The sequence below is a fragment of the Prinia subflava genome, chromosome 1 (genome assembly GCF_021018805.1).
Source record: "Prinia subflava isolate CZ2003 ecotype Zambia chromosome 1, Cam_Psub_1.2, whole genome shotgun sequence".
Classification (NCBI taxonomy): Eukaryota; Metazoa; Chordata; class Aves; order Passeriformes; family Cisticolidae; genus Prinia; species Prinia subflava.
In genome coordinates this window covers 142337897-142359149 of record NC_086247.1, presented here as the reverse complement: position 1 = coordinate 142359149, position 21253 = coordinate 142337897, and the positions used below count along the sequence as shown (strand labels likewise).

The 21253-nt window shown below is 39.1% G+C and overlaps 1 long non-coding RNA gene across 1 annotated transcript; it reads right to left on the bottom strand.

The window, feature by feature from the left end:
* Window positions 1-16054: 16054 nt before the first annotated feature.
* Window positions 16055-20727, bottom strand: LOC134559984 (uncharacterized). The gene is made up of 3 exons (XR_010082657.1): window positions 18200-20727; window positions 17900-17925; window positions 16055-17088 (listed from the first exon to the last, which is right to left on the bottom strand). It is a non-coding gene; the product is annotated as an uncharacterized LOC134559984 (long non-coding RNA).
* Window positions 20728-21253: the final 526 nt, after the last annotated feature.

Sequence of the window (21253 nt, the reverse complement as noted above, 5' to 3'; positions counted from 1 at the left end):
TACAACATCTTACTTTCCCTTCAGCCACCCATTGCCTTCTTCCATTCTGCATACGAAAGATGCACCTATTCCATAATATACACCAGGTAGGTACAAAGCTGACTGAGTGAGCTACACTATGGCTGTTGGCCCATAACAAGCTGGATATTGTAGGGGTTTATCCTGAGATTTGTCATGTTTCACAGCTCTGTCTGAAGGTCAGGGAACTCTAATCATGTTGGCAGATGACACCAAACTGAGTCAACATGCCTGAGAAGAGAGCAGCCACCCAGAGGGACCTGCACAGGCTGGAGGACTGGGCCAATAGGAACTGTGTGGAATCCAGACAGATAAGAAGCATTATCAAAATGTCATTGACTCTGTCTAGATTTGTGTGTTTAGATAACAGTGCAGGTGTATTTGGCTGGGCCAGAATTCCTGTGACATTAAAGCACATGACTTAAGCTAAGCTACATGCCAGGGCAGATTTTATCTACAAGAACATCACATTCAACTGTGAGGTGCATATTCTGGTTGTTAGCTCAGAGCCATCCCAGCAATGCAATGAACCAGCACTTAGTCTAGCCACAGGTACTTCAGCATGCTGGCAAAACGTGCCATAGTGGGAATCCATCCATGTCTGGAACAAAATATGCAGGATATCAAAAAGTCTGTGCGAGGACTTCAGAAAGGGCTATACAGACCCTTGAAGGTGTGAAATGGCTTCTCAATGAGGTGTGGCTATGTAGGCTAAAATTGTTCAGTCTGCAAAAGAGGCAACTGAGGTGGATATGATAAAGGACTGTGATACAGCATGGACAGGACAGAGATCAGTTGTTCACTCTTTCCTTAAAGAGCTGGGTGGCATGTAGTTAAAACAGCATGCATGAGATTGGAACATGCAGATGCAATTAAGCTGTGAAACTCCTGATAACAGAATGATGTGAATGCTAAGCGTTTCCATAGGCTAAAAGGGTAAATTAATCCAGGACTATTGGACACAAAGCTGAAGAGTTCCATGATCTGTGCTCAGCTGGTGGCCAGGAGAGCCTCCTAGGGAAGTGAACAGTCTGCACTTCCTCTAGGACTGCAGGATTCCATGGATATCTGCTTCTGACCACCAACAGAGAAAACTGGAGTCAGTGTACCTTTTGTGTGCCCACTCACGTATAGCTGTGTGCTGGAAGCAGAATCTTGCATTTAAAAGGGAAGACTGTTTACTCTGAGGGTTTATCTGAGTCATGTCAGATTGATAGCATGTGTTTGGAAACAATTCAAAAGACAGGAGTCTCAGTCAGCACTGGAAGGAGCAGACCTCGTTCTGGAGAAGTGCTGTGGCCTGTGGTAAAAGTAAACAAAAGGCTGTGTTCAGCTGTGACACTCATGCAGCATTCTCTCTGAAGTCCCAGCATACAGGCATGCATCAAATCCAAGGCAAAAATAGATAAGCAGCAAAAATAGATCCAAAGGTATCGTTGTGAGGAGAAATAGTCTAATTCACTGGAAAAGCTGGAGTGTTTGTTGTCTGTATAATCCTTTCTCTCAGAATCCTGAAAGATAGATTATACAACCCATATCTAGTTATAATGAAGGCTAATAATGAAATCTTTTCTCTTTAGACATGATTTTTTTCAGATATTTTGCATTCAGAATGATTAAAAAATTACTTCTCTGAATATGACCTGTTGAAAATGGTCACAACTAAGGGTGAAGAGCTGGATAGATAACTTATATTTCAGTTCCAGGGAATGCCTTGGTTTCTATGCCAGCTTGACAAACAAGAAGCTCAAGAGAAGCTCAAATACTTAATGGCATTTTAGGCTTTTTAGAGTAATTTGAGGAAAAATTTATTTATGTATTCCCTTGGTAGGATTATATTTATATTTAACTAGGTCTGAAAATAGAAAAGATATTTAATTGGGATGATAAATTGAGGTTGAAGCTCTAAGTAGCAAATGGTGAAAACACAAATCAGACTGAGTCTTCTGACTTCCAGAGAGGTGTGTTAAACTAGTGTGTAGATGCAAATGCAGTTCCTTTCTTCTCATCTGCCAATTACATACAGAACTCATCTGCCACTGATGTTGAAAATGTGTGATATATAGCATAAATTGTTGCAATATTCAGAATTTTCTGAAGTGAACTTTATGGGTAAAGGTGCATGGTGGAAAGAATGCCGCTGTGGTAATTTTTGCTTGCTTGAGATATTTCTTTCCAAAGTACAGGTAGTTCTGTGTTAAAGTTTCAAAGCATGTTTCCAGCCATGGCACAGCATTCTTTGTAAGAGTTTTTGCAGATGAATTCCTTGTCCTTGTGGCAGTTCACTGTATAATCCCTATGCTCCCTTTCTGCCCTAATGTGCAATTTTTTCTGACTTCCATTACCAGGAAGGAATTGTGATATAAAAATTAATTCCTTGGCCCCTGACAGGGAAAGGCCCAAAGGCATTACTCTCCAAAGCAAGTCATCAAGATAATTTATTTCCACATTTTTTTGAGAGTGAGTGGATACCAGCAGGTAACTTAACATTTGGTGGATTATAGGACTTCCATTTTGTAGCTGGTGGTGCTAATGATTTCTCTGCTGTGTTTGTGGATGATGTTTTATCAGGTCGAGTTTATATAAAAAATTGCATTAGACACTCAGGAAGGTTTAAATTAAGAGGAATGCAAAGAAATAAAAAATTCTGGATGACCATGGGGAAAAAGTACATGGGCAGATGAAACAGAAAATGTCAAATATTTGACTTTTTATGTTCATTGTATTTGTCTACTACATCGTTAATAACATCAGTAAAAGTATCTAGTTAAAGAGATAAAAGTTGCTGTGTTCAGGATTTTGAAGATCATTATTTTCAACAGTACATTGTTTCTCAGATGCAGTTTTTGATATTATACACCACCCAAATCCCTAAACCCTCATAATCTCAATTTCCATTTATACCTAAAAAGCTTCTGACATCTGTTTAATCATCAGTATCTTAACAAATACGTAGAAACTTTACTCCTGCTGGGTATCATGTGAAAGAACCTGAAGTTTGAAATGACACTGAGTTTAACAAGCAGCTCCTAGTGATTTAAGAATCATCGAATTGTAGAACCATCTAGGCTGGAAAAGAACTTTAACATCATCAAGTCCAACCATGGACCCAGGACTGGCAAGTCCAGCATTAAGCCATGTCCCAAAGCAGTGCATTAAATGTCCTTTAAATAACTCTAGGACCAGTGACCCAACCACTTCCCTGGGCACCCTGTGCCTGTGCTTGATAACCCTCCTGGGAATTTTTTATTCTTTAATTTCCAATCTAGACCTCTCCTGGCACAACTCCAGGCCATTTCCACCTGTCCTATTACTTTTTACTTGGGAGAAGAGGCTGATCCCCACCTGGAAGAGGGGACAGGCACCTCAGGAAGGGTACAAAAATGTGGGGTTTTGAAGGCAGAAAATTAGAAGGGCCAAAGTCCAACTAGAACTTTATCTGTCTACTGCTGTAAAAGACAATAAAAGTGTTTCTAAATACACTGGCAACAAAAGGAGGTCTATGGATAATCTCCATCATTTACTGAATTTGAGGGGAAAACACAGTGACAAAGGATGAGGAAAAGGCTGAGGTGCTTAATGCCCTCTTTGCCTCAGTCTTAAATAAAGACCAGTTATTTTTGGAATACCCAGCCCCTGAGCTGGAAAACAGGGATGAGGAGGAAAATAAAGCCCATAATCCAAGGGGAAATGGCTGTGAACTGCTGCTCCACTAAGACACACACAGGTCCATGGGCCTGGATGGGGTCTATAGGAAGGTTCTAAAGGTGCTGTGGACGTGCTCACTGAGCCACATTCCACCATTTACCAGCAGCTCTGGTTAAGCAGGGAGGCCCCAGTTGACTGGTGTTGGGCAAATGTGATGCCCATCTACAGAAGGGCTGTGAGGGGTTGAGGGCAGTGAAATGACAAGTGTCATCAAGTGACACATACAGGGCAACTCCCTGATATTGGCATTTAAGTGGACTTGTCCTTCAGTATCTCTTCTCTTTTCAATGGCCTTAGATTCTTACTGAAGCCCTCTAAATTGACATGCAATCTTTTGACTGAATATTGAGATAATTTGATTAAACTTCTAAGCCTTTTTTTCCTTGTAGTTTGTTGTGACAGGCAATTAGGCTTCTTTTCAATGACTCATCAGCTCTTGTGAACAAACAGCATCAGCAAGGCAGGGAGAACTGAGCTCTGAGAGTAGTAAATGAACTGACACAACTAAATTTTACAAATGCAACTTCTTCCTCCCTCTTTGGCCTTTGTGTCTTATCTTTTATGTGTACAGTTTGTATTTATTTCCTTGGCTTAGGGGCAAGGATGCAGTAGAAATATACACATACACACACATATGATAATGTCAAGTAATTTACTCAAATAAATCAAAAAGAGCAGCAACTCTATGCCCTGACTGTGAATTTCTATCACCCCTCAATGAGCAGTATGTATGGTTTACAGTGGCCATAGTGTCCATTTTATCATGAATCAAGAAATTTTTGATCCTGCCTTGTAAGTTCATAACATTTCATCTTAAAGATCAATCTGTTGGGTTATAGCAGTATGCCAACTATAAGCCATCTTGCTGATTTATTTTTTCTTTTTTGAATTATTTGAGTAGCCCAGAAAGGAGATGTGGGGATTACATTTGGTCCAGATAGAGACTAAGTGAGGAAATACTGCTTTCAGGCTTTATCCAGTTAATAATTTTATTTTGCTAGCAACTTCAGTTGTTAGCATATTAATTTATCTCAAAAGGTACTTGTCTTAACATGCTTATACTTACAGGCAAATGTCATACCTGCTTTTCAGTATAGAGCTGATAACTGGGTGTTAGGTGAAGTTCAAGATTATTCCTGTCATAGTCTGCATATTATTTCATTGTGGTCAAAATCAAAGGTGAGGGATTAGTGGAAGTATGGCATTTTAAAGCTCCCTGACAACTGCTCTCCTGCATGAGATATTATTATCATTGTTTTCCATGACTGTTGTTATCATGTCACCATATCATGTTCACTTTGTCCTCTTTCTCACCTTGGCATGAGTTAGGATGTAATTCTGCTTGATCCCAACCTGGAAAGACTGCACTTTGATGTTGTGCAGGAAATAGGAAAAATATTATATCTCTTACAGTCACATTTGCAAAGATTTGTTGTTGTGCTGCAGTCAGTTTGACTTTGCTTGGACAAGGAGATGATGGCAAGGCTCCTGCAGCCTGCTCCCCAGGCTGACGGGGCTGTACCCAGCCAGGCCTGATGCTCTGCCTCTGAAAGCAGGGGCTTCTCTGCTCAGCAAAACTTTGCTTGTCTCAGGGTGAGCTTTTTCTGGGGTTCTGAACTGGCAAACTTCAAAGACTGCATGGAAACTCCAGGTTTTAAACCTGAGCCCTCCACCAAGTGTCTTCTCTCAGCCTCAAGCCTGCAATTGTTCCATCTGCATGTTAGGAAGACAAAACTCAGTTTACCCTGCAGTTTGTGTTTTCATGTTTGAGCTCTAAAAACGGAGGTGCTGTGCTAAAATCCATGCCATTACCCTCCTTCAGAAGTAGCTGCACTGAAATGTTCTTCTTGGTGTTTCTCAGAGAGTTAAAATTTTCCATGTGAAGCCCTATTCTGCTTTTCCTCTTTCTCACATTTTATTTAGATCACATCACAGCAGCTTTTGGCTCGACTGGAAGCTATGAGCTTAAAGTTCTCTGATCCTACAAGTAGCATGCTGAACTGAGCATGGAGAGAAGAAAGTCAGCCTCTGTCTCTGGGCTTTTATTTCACCATACCCATATTAACTTTTCTGTTGGCTTAAAGAGAAAACTTGGCACCTGTACTGACTCTCTAGGTCATCAGAACAAGAGGCTGCCGTCTCAGCTAGCTTGAACTTGTCCTTGGTTGTTTCTTTATATGGAAAATAATTCTCACTGCTGCTAAAAAGAAAGGGTTCAAGCTCCCAGTACCTTTTGCAAATAAAACCAGAAGCATGAACACTATTTTTCTTTCTCTTTTTCTTTTTTCCCTTTATTCTGGGTTTGTTTGTTTGTTAGTTTGTTTTTAACTGTTGGGAAACTGGGGCAGAGACTATGGAATGGGATTTACCCATAGTTACCCAACAAGTCATGGATACATCTAGGAAAGGCTCTCATGCCCTGAGACCCACTCTCTCTGCCACATGGGCTGCAGTAATCACCCAAGTAAGGAGCTGCACAGTGAAGAGCCAGAGCTGCCCCTCACAGCCTGTCTCACCAGCTTCATTCTTTTCCATAGTTTTTAATTTTTCCATATCACCCTCCCATTTGTGAGGTGAGGAATTTGGTGGCTAAGTGTTTGAACCTGTGGGAGGATCTGTTCCTATTGAGCAGGAGAAGGTTCAAGATTTAGAAGGGGCTGCAAGATGAGCCACGGCAGAGCAGCTTCTGCTTTTGCTGATTGTGCTCCACTTCTGCTTATGTAAACATGCAATTGTTGCAGAGGTATCAGTGGCATTGTTTATCACACTCATTTTCCAGGTATGAAGGATAAAACTAATTTGGCTCATTCATTCAGAAGTTCAAAGCAGGGACAGCACAAACCAGATCTTTGGCTTGAAAACATATAGGCTTTTTTTTTTTTTTTTTTTTTTTTTTTTTTTTTTTTTTTTTTTAAATATTTATCAATTTATTTTATTTAAATTTTTAAAATTTTATTTCCTCATCTCGCATTAGTTCCATATTCAGCTATGTCCCCACATAAAAGATTTTTGGCACAGAAAGTCCTTCGTTCAAGTCATTCTCCTTCATGTCACTGATTAATTCAGAGCATTAACGAAGAAGCAGACTACCTAATCATTTGTCCATATGTGGCCTGCATATGTAGCAATCTTGTAGGCTTATGAATGCAGTTGGCTGGCAAAGAAACCACTGGCATTTCATTACATTTTTGTGTGTCTCAGCATTTTCTGCCCCTGCCCCGAAAAAATGAAAAGCCAAAGCGCAGCCTGTCTTTGCAGTAGTTCCTACCAATGCAATCAGAAACTGAAAAGCTTCTCATCTGACATTTCTAGTCCAATTTCAGAGCTTGTTACTAAATGGGCAGTCACCTGGTCAAAACTTTGGCTCACTTTTTGCAAGCTGCTGTTGGCAAAACTCTGTGATGATTGTCAAGTTTATACTGTGAATAAAATCAAAGGTAATATGGATAAGTAAAGAATCAGTGGTAACTGAATGTTACAAATTAATTCTGCTGTTGTAAATATCTGTCTGTGACTTTCAGACTTTTATTATAGGCTATGCTTTACTGAAGTCTCTGAGCTCTTCCCCATCAAGTCCCAGTTTAATAAAGATTTTTATTTTGGCTGATTCTCTCTCAGTATTTTCATAGTTCAAGTCTATAATCACTATTCAATAGTTTTAATTATAGTTACTGCTCAAGAGACCTGAAACGTAGCTTTTCATATCTTTATGAACTATTCCTTGTATGGGGTTTTGAAGATCTCATAATTTAATGCTATTAGAAAAGTTTTATGTGAAGTGGAAGTGAGATCTGGGCCGTAGTAAATATCCATGAAGGGCTTCAAGATTTTATTAATTGCTTTGTGCTTGGATCCTGCAGCCATCACAGACTTAGCAGGTGCAAGTTGAATGTGCACTCTGCAGAACTTTGTGGAGGCTTCAGAACACAACTCTCCAGGGTGATGAGGAATGTCCAGGCCTCCTCTGTAGCTTATCTATAAAAAAACAAGTGCCACAAAACTGACTGCCTTCCAAACCCACAAAAATATCCTTGTGTGTCTGTGTACACTGAAAGAGCTGTTTCCTGCAAGGATATCCTCAGTGCAAGGTGGTGAGAAACAGACAGCACAGGCAAACATCTGCTTTGCTTTGCCTTTTTTATCATGAGATTTGGGCAGCCTGTGGACATGATTAGTGTTCCCTTGGGAATGCTGCCATGCTCTGTTGTGTATCCTCAGTGTTTACCCTGTTTTGATGTGTTTTTGCACTCTGGCAGATATCACCAGCTCATGCAGTGTACACATCACTGTGCTCCACTTTCCTTCATCCAGACATTTTCCGCTGTAGACACAAGCAGTGTCCATAAGGTTTCCTTGGAAGGAACAGGAAATCAGCTTATTCTAAGCCTAGCTCTGGACACTGAAGTCTTCTAAGGTAGACCAGGCACAATTTTTTTCCTAGAAGTGCCTTTCAAAGTCTCCAGAATCAGATGTTCAAGGCTGGATTTTTTAAGGATGTATAGTACCTACACACAATTGTTCATAGACACCTTTAGTGATGATTCTTTTATATTCTCTTGTATATTTCTATTTATAAGTAATTTTATATTTCTATTTATAAATAGAAAATTTGATGAATGCTATTACCTTTCTGCCTTCATGTGTCCTCCTGAATTGGCTTCACTTTATTTGAAGGTGATAATTTTTGTTTTGTCATCTCTCTTTTTATCTCTGTTCTGTTTTCCGTTCAGTGCTGTTCCAACACCAGACTAGTGGATGTCAACACCCTATCTAATCCTCTGAAACTGAACTCTCAATTTTAATTTTTTTTTTATTATTATCTTCTTCCAAGGCAAAGTAATGTCTATAATTGCTGCTGGAATGAAAGCACTGGAGAATGAAGACAATATTTGTCTATTAGAGACAACAGAATAACAAACTTCCCTGTAATGCAGTTGGCATGAAGCTTCTGTGGATAATTGTTTCTGTGATCAACAAGGGAAAGTTGCAAGTTTTAGTCTATGGAGGGAACTAAGAGCTGTTCTTTCCGAAAACATTAAACTAATTTAAATCAGATCAGGCTGTGGGAAAAGTGATCAGAAAAAACCATACAGTTGATTAATAGATTTTTTTTCCAACATATAGAGGAGGGGAAGAGAGTCAAGGGAATCTGTAGGAATCCTGCTTATATCTTCAGTGGGTTGTAAGTCTCATTGTTTTTGAAAAAAAAAAAAAAAAGAGTGAGAGAAAAGAAAACAGAAGAGATTAAAAAAATATTTATCTGGAGTGAAAAAGGGCTATTTGTTGAGATGAGCCCTTTCCTGGTCACTGGAAACAGTAGTCTGATGCAACATATGACAGGCTGTGCATGACAGAGGAAAGATTACTTCATACTTGCTCTTTTTCTTTGGTGCTAATAAAGAAGCTGTTATACTCCACTTGCAGAGACAGGAAAGCTGGCTAAGACTGAATTGGTGTAGCTCTCCTTGAGGGTAGGATATCTTTCAGGAGAAAAGGTGGGACTGAAAGCAGTAGAGAGTGGAACGGTGCCAGATTTAGGAAAGGTGTGGGAGAAAAGTTAATCAGTTCTTGGTTGCTTTGCTCTGAAGATATCTTTCCTCAGAAGCAGTTTTGTCCTTGGTAAATAATGCTATATATAAGGAAGCTTTTGTCAAAAGGGACCAGAACTGATTGGACTAAAGATCTGGACTAAAATCAGATGTTTGCTTTAAATCTTATTTGTTGTGTGTGGGCTGTGTTGGATGTCCAGGCGAGAACAGGAAAATTTCTGACTCTACCCGAAGAGGCAAGTGATGGCTAAAGACCTGCTCAGCAGAGGGAGTGTGGTCAGAGAGATAAGAAAATGTCAGAGGTACAGTTTTCTCAGAGACTGTAAGAATCAGTGATAAACATAAGAAGGCACTAACACACACAGATCCTTAAAATGCCTTTAAGTGTCTAGGCCTTAGTCCTTGGGATTATCCAGGCTTTTGATTCTGATAAGGTGGTTTATGAAGGTGCCAAAAGTACTGTTTACAGAGATGTTATTTATGATGTTTGCATTCAAAGCCTTCTATTCACTATATGGGACATGCTAGGGAGATAATTTGCAATTGTCCAATCTATGTGTGAAAACTCTGAACATATAACTTTGATGTATAATTAAGTCTCTCTGGGAGTCCCTTTGTTGTTTCTCTACTATTTACTCCATTTCTCTTTTTGGACTGATAGGTACAAAATAATACAACTTCAAATATTGTTTGCTTTAGCAATGTCCTGTTATAACCATGCCTCCACTGAGAGGAAGAACATTCTGGTGTCCAGAAGAGAGATGCTGACTTACCCCTGGTGCCTCTTATTGTAGGATATTCTCTGATTCTCTTCATGCACCATTGCCATCACACCATCTCTAATATGAGCATAGAACCTGAGAACAAAGATATTTGGATTACACCCACCTCCTCTGCATCTCAGAGTGGCAAGTAGGATATGAATGGAATAATGTAGGGCTTTGGAGGGCCCAGCAGAGTGATTCCACACCTCAGAGTGGCCATTAGTTTATCTCTACTCACGCTGCCAGTATTAGGTTTGAGCCCCTTTAATACCCAGTAGAGCCATTTCCACCTTCACTGTGCTATCTTTTACCTCACTGCCCAGGGGGTTTTATTTAGAGCACTGCAGTAGTGAGTAAAGATCTTGAGCTGGAATCAGGTCTTCTGCCTGGTAACACTTCATGGAAACAAATAAATCTTAACCAGAAACTCTGCCACCTTTTTTTTTTTTTTTTTTTTTTTTTTTTTTTTTTTTTTTTTTTTTTTTAGTTTTTTTTTTTTTTTTTTTTAGTTTTTCACCTTTTCCTTTGTTACAATTTCAATCAGCACCAAACTGATTGACAAACCTGTTAATAAGATATTAGTTATGCTGAGCAGGTCACCCTGAATGTATTTCTATTCCTTCCAGATACACAGTGAGTGTAGTATTAGTTCTTGTATTAGTTCATTGTCACTGTGGTGGATGATATTTTTGGCTTAGGGATATCTGTACAGAATTAATTGAAGCCCAAACCCCATTTTTGGTCTGGCCTGGCATGCATGCAAAATCAGTCTAATTCTATTATTCTCTTGTTTCATCAAAGAAGAGTAGTGAGGAGCTTTCCCTGCCTCCACATCATAGGCTTACAAAATTTTAGTAAGCATGTGAACACCATTTCAGAAGGGACTTCCTGGCCTGAAGTAGAGAAGATAAGCATTTTTGGGTTTTTCAGGGTTTTTTTGCTTTTTCTTCATAAGGAATATTTAAATACTGATCTCTTCATTTCCACATGTCATAAAGTTGCTGAACCAGAATGGAGAGAGAAATGCTCCTGTTATTGAAGCAGAATATAGTAATATATCTGCTTGCCACGTGTTATTATCAAAGAAATACTGCAGCCAGTTTAGGCAGAACACTTGAAATCTCACAATCACTTAAAATCTTATTTCAAGCCAGTGAAAGTCTATAAGACATTTCATAATCCATTGTCTGCTTGTTTATCAAAATATTTTCTTTCTTTTTTCTGAATTTTTAATATCTTCCATTATCTTTGTAGAATGCTTGAGATGCGCTACTCATAGAAGAACATATTCTTTCAGGTATTTATTTATGTAAATTCTAAGTCTTCCTGGTCTTCAGCAATACATAAAGGTGCTTAAATACACACATGACTATAGAGTTTTACTATAGCCTGCAGCACGTGCCCAATCCTCTACTTCCCTCCCTTCCCTCTACCTGCCCAGCTCAGGTTCTGTGCTACCCTTCCGTATGTCCTGATCACAATTCATTCAATCCCTGCTGCTCTAACACTAACATGTTTGAAAAGGGACCCCTGTTCTTTCTTATGAAAGCCAAGGCTAATCTGAAAAAGTTTTTACTTCCCAATTATATGATTAGTAATGGGAGTTTCATACAATGGATCTCACTTTACTCCCACGCAAAGCTCTATTTCACTGCAACATAATCCTGTCACCTAAAGTGCTGTTTTTATCTCGGTGTCACCAAGAGAAAGGAAAAGATCAGAAATCTCTGATTGCAGAAAAGATCAGAAATCCTCTGAAAGCAGGAAAGCAGGATACCTTTAAAATTTTTGTTTGTAGCAACTCTTTGTGGAGAGGCTCTTTGAATCTGAATGGTCAGATTAAAAAAAAAAGAAAGAAAATCACAGCTAATTTCTGTGCTGAAAAATAATGATAATAATAACAACAACAATAACTCTGATAAATTGTTATTCAGTGAGCTGGGTGTCTGGGGAGAAGCCTCCAGGGCAGAGAGGTGTGAGGCACAGAGAGGATGGGAGGGAGAGTGGCAAGGCTGCTGCTCCCCCACATCCCTGCAGAGCCCACTGGGCTGGGGAATCAGCAGGGGGGAGCAAGCAGTGCCAAAATGTTCCTCACAGCACTGTCTGACAAGGGAGCTCAGATGAAAGCTGTGCTATTTTAGTAAAAGTCTTTGGATAAAAATAAGACCATAGTACACAGCAGCGATCTAATAGTTTATAACAGGTTTATTCACGACTCCTCATTTAGTGTCCACTTAGGTAAAACTCCTGTGGATTTATCAGCTAGTCAATCAAAAAGCAAAATAATTTGTCAAATGTTTAAAAATAAATAGCCATCTGACTTCAACAAAGGAACTTTTGCCCCATCCAGCTGTTGTTTTTATAGAGTTTTCTATCACCATTTATGGTGTTTCTTTTCTCTCCTGCTCCTGTGCTCTGTTTCTCTTATGCAATGAATTGTTAGAGTAAGACAAACTAGGGAAGAAGATAAAGACATCATGTGATTTTTCTTTATTTGTTCTGTAAAGCATGTAGCTCATTTTATACAATTGTATAAATGGCAGTAAAACACTTGGCCTCAGTGGGAGCTTTATTTGGGTAATTTCTACATAAGGATTGCAGTCTGGGACTCCCACTGTTTTAAGCAGTTCCAAAATACTGAGATCACATCTGTACAATATCTAATATTTATTTTGCTTCTCTAAAGAGCTGGGATATTTGAGAAAAAGGAAGAAGAAAAAGAAAAACATTAAGTGAATGCATTTTAGGAGCATGCAGCATTGGATGGTCTCTCCTCTGAGCTTTGTTTGTGTTTTCCATTTAAAATAATGCGTGAAAGTACCTGGCGGTTCTTATTGTTTCCAACTTTAGTCTCTAAACAAAAATACCTTAAAGAGACTTTTCATTCTGAGAGGGAATACTTTTAAAATACTTTATCTTAGGTACATAATAATATTTATACATAAAAATCTTGCCCCTGTTCCTGAGGAGGACATGGTGAGGGGCGAGGTGAACTCCAGCAGCTCTGTGCTGTGGTGGTGCAGGGTGCAGGGTTTTGCCACAGCTTCTCCAGAGTGCTGGTGCAGAATCCTGTGCTGCACTGGCATTGAGGGGCACAGCAGACTGGCACATCCCCTGGCACAGGGGCAGTGCTTGGCTGGGCACAGGGCTGCACAGGAATTTCTTGTTGTGCTTTCACAGGAACAGACAAGCTGGCTAAGGATTTCACCTATGAGCCAAAATGTGACATGGAGCCTTTTTATCTGTATGAGTCAGAGAAGAACAAAATCTAAGGCTGCTGACTCTCACAGCCTGAGAATTGATTTTTTGGTAGAGTCTACTGCTATATGTAAATAATAAGCTTTCCAAGAATAATACTGAATTCTTCTTTTAAATATTTAGACTCTGCAAGTGATTGGGTTAATCAGTAGAAGTAACATTGGACTGAGTATACATCACCCCAAACATTTGGAACGGTAGTCACCTATTCCCTTCATCTAAATCAGCTACTTTTACAGAAATATGAATAATTATGCTGTTGGAAAATACCTGACTCTGCACAAAAGAAAAACAAAACTGAACTGAATTTCCAGAACTGAGGAAATTGCTAAAGAGGCTAATAATGAGCAATGAGGAGAAGCAATTAAATATTTGGAGAGGTGAACACTTTAAAATGGGGATGCCGAGTGGCATTAATTTGAAATTATGACTTTCTAATGGCTGTTCTCCTGCAATTGAAATTTTTTTCTAAGATATATATTTGCTATTTTAGTGTATAAGCATGTCTTAGAGATCTTGTAGATCTCTGTTGAGTCTATTATAATTTACTTGTCTTGAAATTCAAAAGCTCTTTTTTGCTGCTGCAATGGCCTTTATGACCAGTGTAGGGATTAAATGTGAAAGAGGCACAAACCCAGAGGAAAGGAAGGTGTTAAAGACTAAGTGGTCCTGTAAAACTTTCTTGGCTCTTACTCCAGCTCTCACATCAAGAGGCACTCAGGACCCAACTGCAGGAATTTTTACAAATGCCAGTCAAAAAAGTACTTGTTCTCTTCTGAAAAAAGTGAAACTAAAGTGCCATTATGGGAATCTTGCTTTTAAAAAAGCAAGATAAAGTCATCATAGGAGGATAAACAAAGTTAAGTCAGTATGAAGGGCCTTCATCTTGCAACAAGACTTGAGATCTTTGATATTTATATGTCTAAGATCTGGAGTATGAGCACCTAAGCAACAAAGGTAAATTTTGCGACAAAGAATGAAAAGTACTGTGTGGGAGGAGAGGCTGAACAGGGACACAGTCATTTTCTTACCCTCTGGGAGCACACAGAATGGTGACAACAAAGCAGGGAGCCACAGTTTTCCTGAATGTCCAGTAAATCTGCTCTGTATATAAACAGCTAGAAGTGATATTGAAACAAGCAGTGTGCTTTATAGTTTGAAAATTTAATCTACCAAAGGCCTCGAGCTAGCTGACATCTTGGAATTAAAACTGTGCCTCCAAATAGGCCAGCAAAGACTACTGGATTTCTGAGAGCTCCAGTGTACTGGTGAGAGCTTGAATGTTATCCTTTATACTTTCTTAAAAGTACAGTGTAATGTGCAAGGTAGCCCATGCACAGAATAGTCATTCCACTTTAATTTTAGAAAGAATGAATTACTAGAGTACTATAAAATAAAAACCAGGTTATAAAACATCCAGGAGAAGAACAAGTTGTACTGCCAGCTCCAGCTCAGATACATATGCACAGTGCTGAGAAAATGAGCTGTCTTTCCCAGCCTCAGTGACAGTAAATAAAGAGCGATGGCTAACAAAAACAATGTGATAAAGGCTGGGTTGTGTGAATTGCTCTTTTGCAGGAAACCCGTAGTAAAACGTATTCATTAGTCATATTATTGCTAACTGAGGGTTATGTATAGCTCCCTGTCCACCCAGCTCAAAGCACAGTATGTACTGTATGTTTCCTCTGATGCACTGGTAGTAATCAAATCTAAGCTGGCTCTAATGCAAGCCAGAAAGGAAAATAAAAGCAGCAGTTCTTAGAAGGGGAGGAAAAAGTAGGCGAAGAACAGTAAGGACACATTAATTTAAAGTGATGTGAAAGACTGAGGGTATGTACTGCATCAGAGATGAAAAAAATATGGGAAGTGGCATTCCACGAGTACTAGAAAAAATCTATAGCAATTGGCAGTGTTTTACATTCATTTATTACGGTTCTTGGCTCAGCTACTGCCAGTGGTGGTGTTTATTAGAATGCTGCCTGTACTGCAAAGGACCAAAAAGAGCTGTCACCTTACAGCTGGTGATGTGCTTTATGTCAAGAGTAGAGGTAGAAGGACTGATACAGACAACAGACCAACAATTTTCTCATTGGGATAAAAGGATTCCTGGTGGTTTTAATCCAGAAGGAAGATAGTTGATCAGCCTGGAGTGCATTCTGGTCTTTTGAGCAACTGAAGAAGTCATTAAAGGCCTTGGAGGGTGTGAGGGCATCCAGCTACTCAGTGCTTGCTCATCAACTCCAGCAAGAGGAGTCAGAAGGCTCAATTATCAAAGTCTAGTAACAGTAAATCCTGAAATACTCCCTGATTTCCCAATTTGCTCTTTTAGGTTTGAGAGCTGAAGAGGCACTGGCGAGGTAGAGTCAGATGTTCAGTCAAGTCACTTCAAAGTAACAAGTTACCACACATCAAGGCCACGGTAAATGTTCTCTGCCAAAGGCAGATGCCTGATGAATTGAGACAATTTACCCCGGAGTGGAAAAGAGCTGTGTGCAGCCATGGACACTGCTTTGGAACCAGCATTATCTCCCTTGCCAGTGCTGCTCCTACACCTGAGTGTTGTCACACACAGAAGCAGAAACATTTGCTGCTGTGTCCTTGTACCTCATTTCACCTCCAGGATTGTGTACAAGCCACATTTCTGTGTGGAGAGAGATTGTTAAAGGGGCCTAAAGAGGTAAAAATATCTGAAGTCTACTGAAATTCAGTGCAAATTGAATGTTTAACAGATTAAGACCCCAATTAAATTATCAAGGACTCAGAAAAACCCCAGAGATACTGCTGGTGTAAATTCATGTAATTGCATAGTACCAAGTCCCAGTTTAACTTAACCCATAATCTCATTTTGTTCTGTAAAATACATAGTTTACCTAAGATTTTAAAAGCAATTCATTTCTCTTGACAGATAAGACATTACATTATTTTCTTACATTTGGATTGTCATCAGTCATCAAGTCAGAGATAACCCAGAGTCATTATACCAAGTACTTATAATTTTCCCCCTCAGAAAAAAAACACTGAATCTTCACCCAAGCTGACTTTTCTCTAGGTACAGGAATATAAAACCCAACAGAGAGAAGCTCAACATTTGCACTGACAGCTGCACAGGGCTCAGTTTTATCATAAATGAATATGACTTTCCCAGAAAAATGAATTCAGAGATTCAGTGTGTGCTCACTAGGTTATTGAAGAAAGGCTCACTGGGAAGTCTTGTGATGAGCTACACTGAATTTCTGCAGGGCACCCCCCTGAAACAAGGGTTTTCACTAGAGACACACCATATTTTTAATTAAACCCAGGATACTTCTGCTACACTTACCAACTAGTAAAATTTTTATGTAACACATGAATATTCCTGAAACTGTATTTTGGGCTCACTGATTTGCCTGGTGACATGGCTCCAAGCTGCAGGTGAGGTTTTCTGGTTTGCTCTGGGGCCTGGCTAAGTCAGTGCTGAGACACACATTTTGATGTAGACTTACAATATCCATCAAACACTTTATTGGCCAAAGGAGAGCCAAGGATTAGAGGCTTAATCCTTGAAGCAAATTTTATTTGCTAACTTTTATTTTGCCCACAAAACAAAGTCCCTATAAACCCAGCCGTAGGATTTACAGGATGCATTTTTCCAGCTTGAAAGCAAATCTTTAACTCTCTGTCCTTCATTTTATGAGACTCTGTGAGTTCATCAGAGCCCTCCAATGCAAGCTTGAGCTTCAGCTTCTTTTGTACTTGACTTGCCTTGGCCAAAAGGTCTCAAAAGCATGGGCAGCACCCCAGGAATGGTGGGCCTGGGAGTGGCAAAGAGCGGGATGGAAAATAGAATTAGATCAGAAATAGGAGTTTGCTATTATTTACTTATCAATATTCTGGTTCAAGCTACAGTGAGAAATTGGTTTTGGATATTCACTGTTGTCCACTCTGCTCATCACTTCTTTTGCATTATGTAGCTTTGTACATTGAATTAAATTTGCAAACCACAGCTCTCTGAGGACAAGAGATGAAAACACTTTATCCTGCATTTGAGGTAGCTTGGGAGGGCAACTGAGCAGCTGAGGAACAGGAGATGCTGAGATAGTAAATGGCACATACTTATTGCCAGGGCTGCTCAGGAAACTCCCTGATTTAATCACCTGATTTTTAGAGGGGATCATTTGGCTGGAACAGCACAGGACAGCAGAGGTAACATTGCACTCAAACCCCATTTGGAAGGCCTGGAATTTTTATGCTAACAGGACAAGATTTATATATTCAGCTAACACAATGAAACTAAAGATGGGTAATGGCTCCAGCCCTCCAGCTTAGGTGGCAACTATTTTTTAGAGCATGAAAGGCAGTGTCAGGAGAGACCATAAAGTTAAACAAGGCAAAAAGTAGAAAAAAACAAATGTATTATACCAATATGTAATGATCTACCCAAAGAATAGGGCGTTTAAGGGGAATATATGGTCATGCTTGAGTTAATTCATATAGTGATGCATCACAATATTTGGAAGCATTTCAGTGGCACTTCATTCTTTAGACATGCAAAGAGGTGTCAGTGGGAAATAAAAGTTAGATAAATCCCAGTCTATTAGATGAATCAATGGAGCTTTTACTCACCATGACTACTGGTAGCAGAAATATTCCTGAAATTAAATAATTAATAGTAAAACAAATACTGAAAAATAACATAATCAAAACTTTTCATAAGAAAAAAGAAAAAAAGAAGGGAAGGAACAGAACATATATAGATGCAATGTAATATTTTTACTAGTTCTTACCAAGTCTTATAAAAAGAAATTTCAAAAGAAATGAAAATAACTATTTTTGAATGGACATGTAGAAGGGAATGAGTGAGAAAAAAGAAGAGAAATCCTTTAGGTTTCAAGGAAATTCTGCCTGCTCTGCATGTGTACTCACAGGAAATACAAGTACAGCACGGGAGAATATGAGTTTGCAGTTACTGAGGTTTTCAAAGCAGGACTGGTTGCAAAGGCATGTCCCATAGCAGCCAGCACAAACTGTACTGTAAACTGGAAATGACAGGAGAGCACTTTCACCCCGTCTATAGCACATTATGGGAACAACAGCAAAGCCCAGGGTTGCCTTGACCTAAAGAAAAGCCAAATACTTTGGCAGAACATACTGTAGGTTTTTCCAAATATGGAAGTTTTTTCTGATCTCTGGGCATATTTCAGCAGAACTATTTTTAAACATAATGTTCACGCTTTTTAAGTACTTTCCTTTGATTGGGGAGTAGAAAAAATGGAGACAGTGTAGTAATTCCTTTCTTTTTTTTTTTTTTTTTCCATTTTTTAAACAGGATGTTTCTGGTTCCAGGAATATCAAATAACACTACTGCATGTATACAGCTGACAGATAACAACCATATTTCTTTGCTCCCCACAGATTTTTTTTTAAAATTTAATTTTATGTTTTTAATTTTTTTAAGAAGGAAAACAAAAAAGTTAGGATTCTTTATCTCCCCTCCTCCCACTCAATAACAGAAATTATCGTAATCTAGTCTGGCAAAAGCAGCAGAATTTTTAGAGAATTATTACCCCTCACTGTTTTCCACTCTCTGAGAACTCACACACAAGTTTCTGTAGGAAGACATTAATTCAAGCACCTGGAGCCTTACAGTGGCACTACAACATCATTTTGTCATCTCTGTGTGTATATAAGGATTTTTAATGCCACTGAAATTATTAATATATCTTCTGAGTGCTTCTGTGTAAAGGATGTAACCACAGCTACAGAAGGTGGGACTGGGCACTAGGATTGACTGCACAGGTTAATTATCACCAAGGCTGCTACAGGCAGGACCAATTACATGAGTCATGCCAAGCACTTGCAATACAGGAGACTTGATTTATTCTGCAACACAAAAACATCCTGTGTTTAGAAACACACTTTCAGAGACCATTGGTTACAAAGGTACCTGATGCAGAAAAGATGTTTTTCCTCTGTTTTTTTTCATAGCTAGGTCCTGGCAAGAGAAAAATAAGATCAGGTTTTCCAAACTTTATGATCATTCTCAAGAACTCATGGGGACCAAGAATAGTCCCATTGGCCAGTCTGGATGTCATATCTATGATTTCAGCAGGTAAAATAATTCAGCTGTATGGACAATGGCCCTGTCCTACCATTTGATTCAGGGCCAAAGAACCTTTTCTGGTCACTTTTATTTGCTGGAGCAGATGCAGCTGTGATGGAGCACAGCCATTGTACAAATCTTGATTCCAGTTATTTTGCTGGCCTATGACGCAGATAGATTCAAATTTGCTTAATTTAATGTCCTTGATTTGTTTATTTAATGTAACATAAGAACATAAAAAGCCTTTTCTGGGCCAATCCAAAATCTTTCTCTAACAATGAGAAAAAGCTTACAGATGAGTTTAAGGACAGGACAAACACAGCAGAACTTGCCAAGAATTCTCTCCTCAGCTCCAGTCATTTGAAGTTCAGGGGCTGCTCAAGCCAGAAACGCTCAGTATCCAATCACTCCCTAGCATATGGCTCTTCTGTCAGTCTGTCAGGGTGAAGCTGGGGAAGCCTTTGGACACCACACTCCCCCCAGTATCTTGCAGCATTGTTTGTGTCTTACCTTCCTCCCCTTTGTGTGAGAATGGGTCTCTTTGTCTGCTTTCAGTCTGCCAACTGCTAGTTTGATTTGATGTCATTGTGCTGCAGCAGTGAACACTGACTGATCATTCTCTGTTTATCCTCTCCATGTAACTCGTGATTTTATAGATCACTTTCCTCTGGCCACCTTAATTGATTTCTTTTCCAGGAAAGAGCATGTATTTGGTGATTCTTTCCTCAGATGCCATTTCACAGTTCTGTCACCTGTGTGCTTCTTTTCTATTTCCAGTCCCTTTTTTATCCTTCCCTTTTGTTTTCTTTAATTTTTTTTCCCATGTAGATAAAGAAGTCTTTTAAGCTATCCAGGATGGGACAGGTCTCTTACTGAATATGCATGGTGCCTTGAGCATGGTTGAGTAGGTGCTGCTGTAACATTATATGAGGGAAGAGCTCTAGATCAAAGGTAAGATTTATGTAGCTATTCAAGTACCTCAGAAGCCAGAAGGTGACAAACAAAATTTACAGGAGCCTCTCTGCAGATTAGATGCCTAACTTGTCCTGATAGTCTGAGCAGCACAGCAGAATCCTTTTCATGTTGCTAATCTTTTGGATAACAGCCCATAGGTCAGTGATTAAAAGCAATCAGGGATACCATATGCACACAGCAAACAGCACTGTTCCTTCACAGCACCAATCAGCATCCAGGCATGGCATATCTGTAGCAATAGAGTCTGGCAAATAAAAATAATGTGAATTTTGATGATTCACAGGGACTATTCATCCTGTGAATATAAAAGAGGTAATAAAAAAATCACAAAGAAAGAAGATTCAGCAACACTGGATTAATAAGCTGTAAGAAATGAGCCTGGAAAATTAATGAAGTCCTAAGAAATCTAGGAGAAAATATGGATTGATAGACATATTATATATTTCTTCCACAGAGATGTTTTTCTCTCTGACACTTAATGTTTAGTTAAAGAGTAGGATTAAAAATCCTAAATTTAAAATTTTTGAATTTACCCTAACTTCAATGCAGAAAGTAGGGATTTATGGGGAATCAGACCAGTAGTTTTTAGCAGTTTCAAACCTGTTTAAGTAGCACTGCCTTTATTATGAGAAGATGGGAAAAGAAAAGATGGCCTTTCCAAGACAAGGATATAGCTGCAGACACTTGAGTTATAAGATCAAACTTGTATTCTCAAATTATTGGTGTTCCTCTGGTGTCTTTAACCTTCGGACAACTAATTCACCACTTTGATATGGAACATGTTTACAATGAAGCCAGAAAACACATCTACACATTTTTTGGATAGTATCTAATTTTGTGAAAACAATTAATCTGACCTCAGCAGTTCTAGGTTTTGATGTTCTTGAGGCTACAAGGGAGAA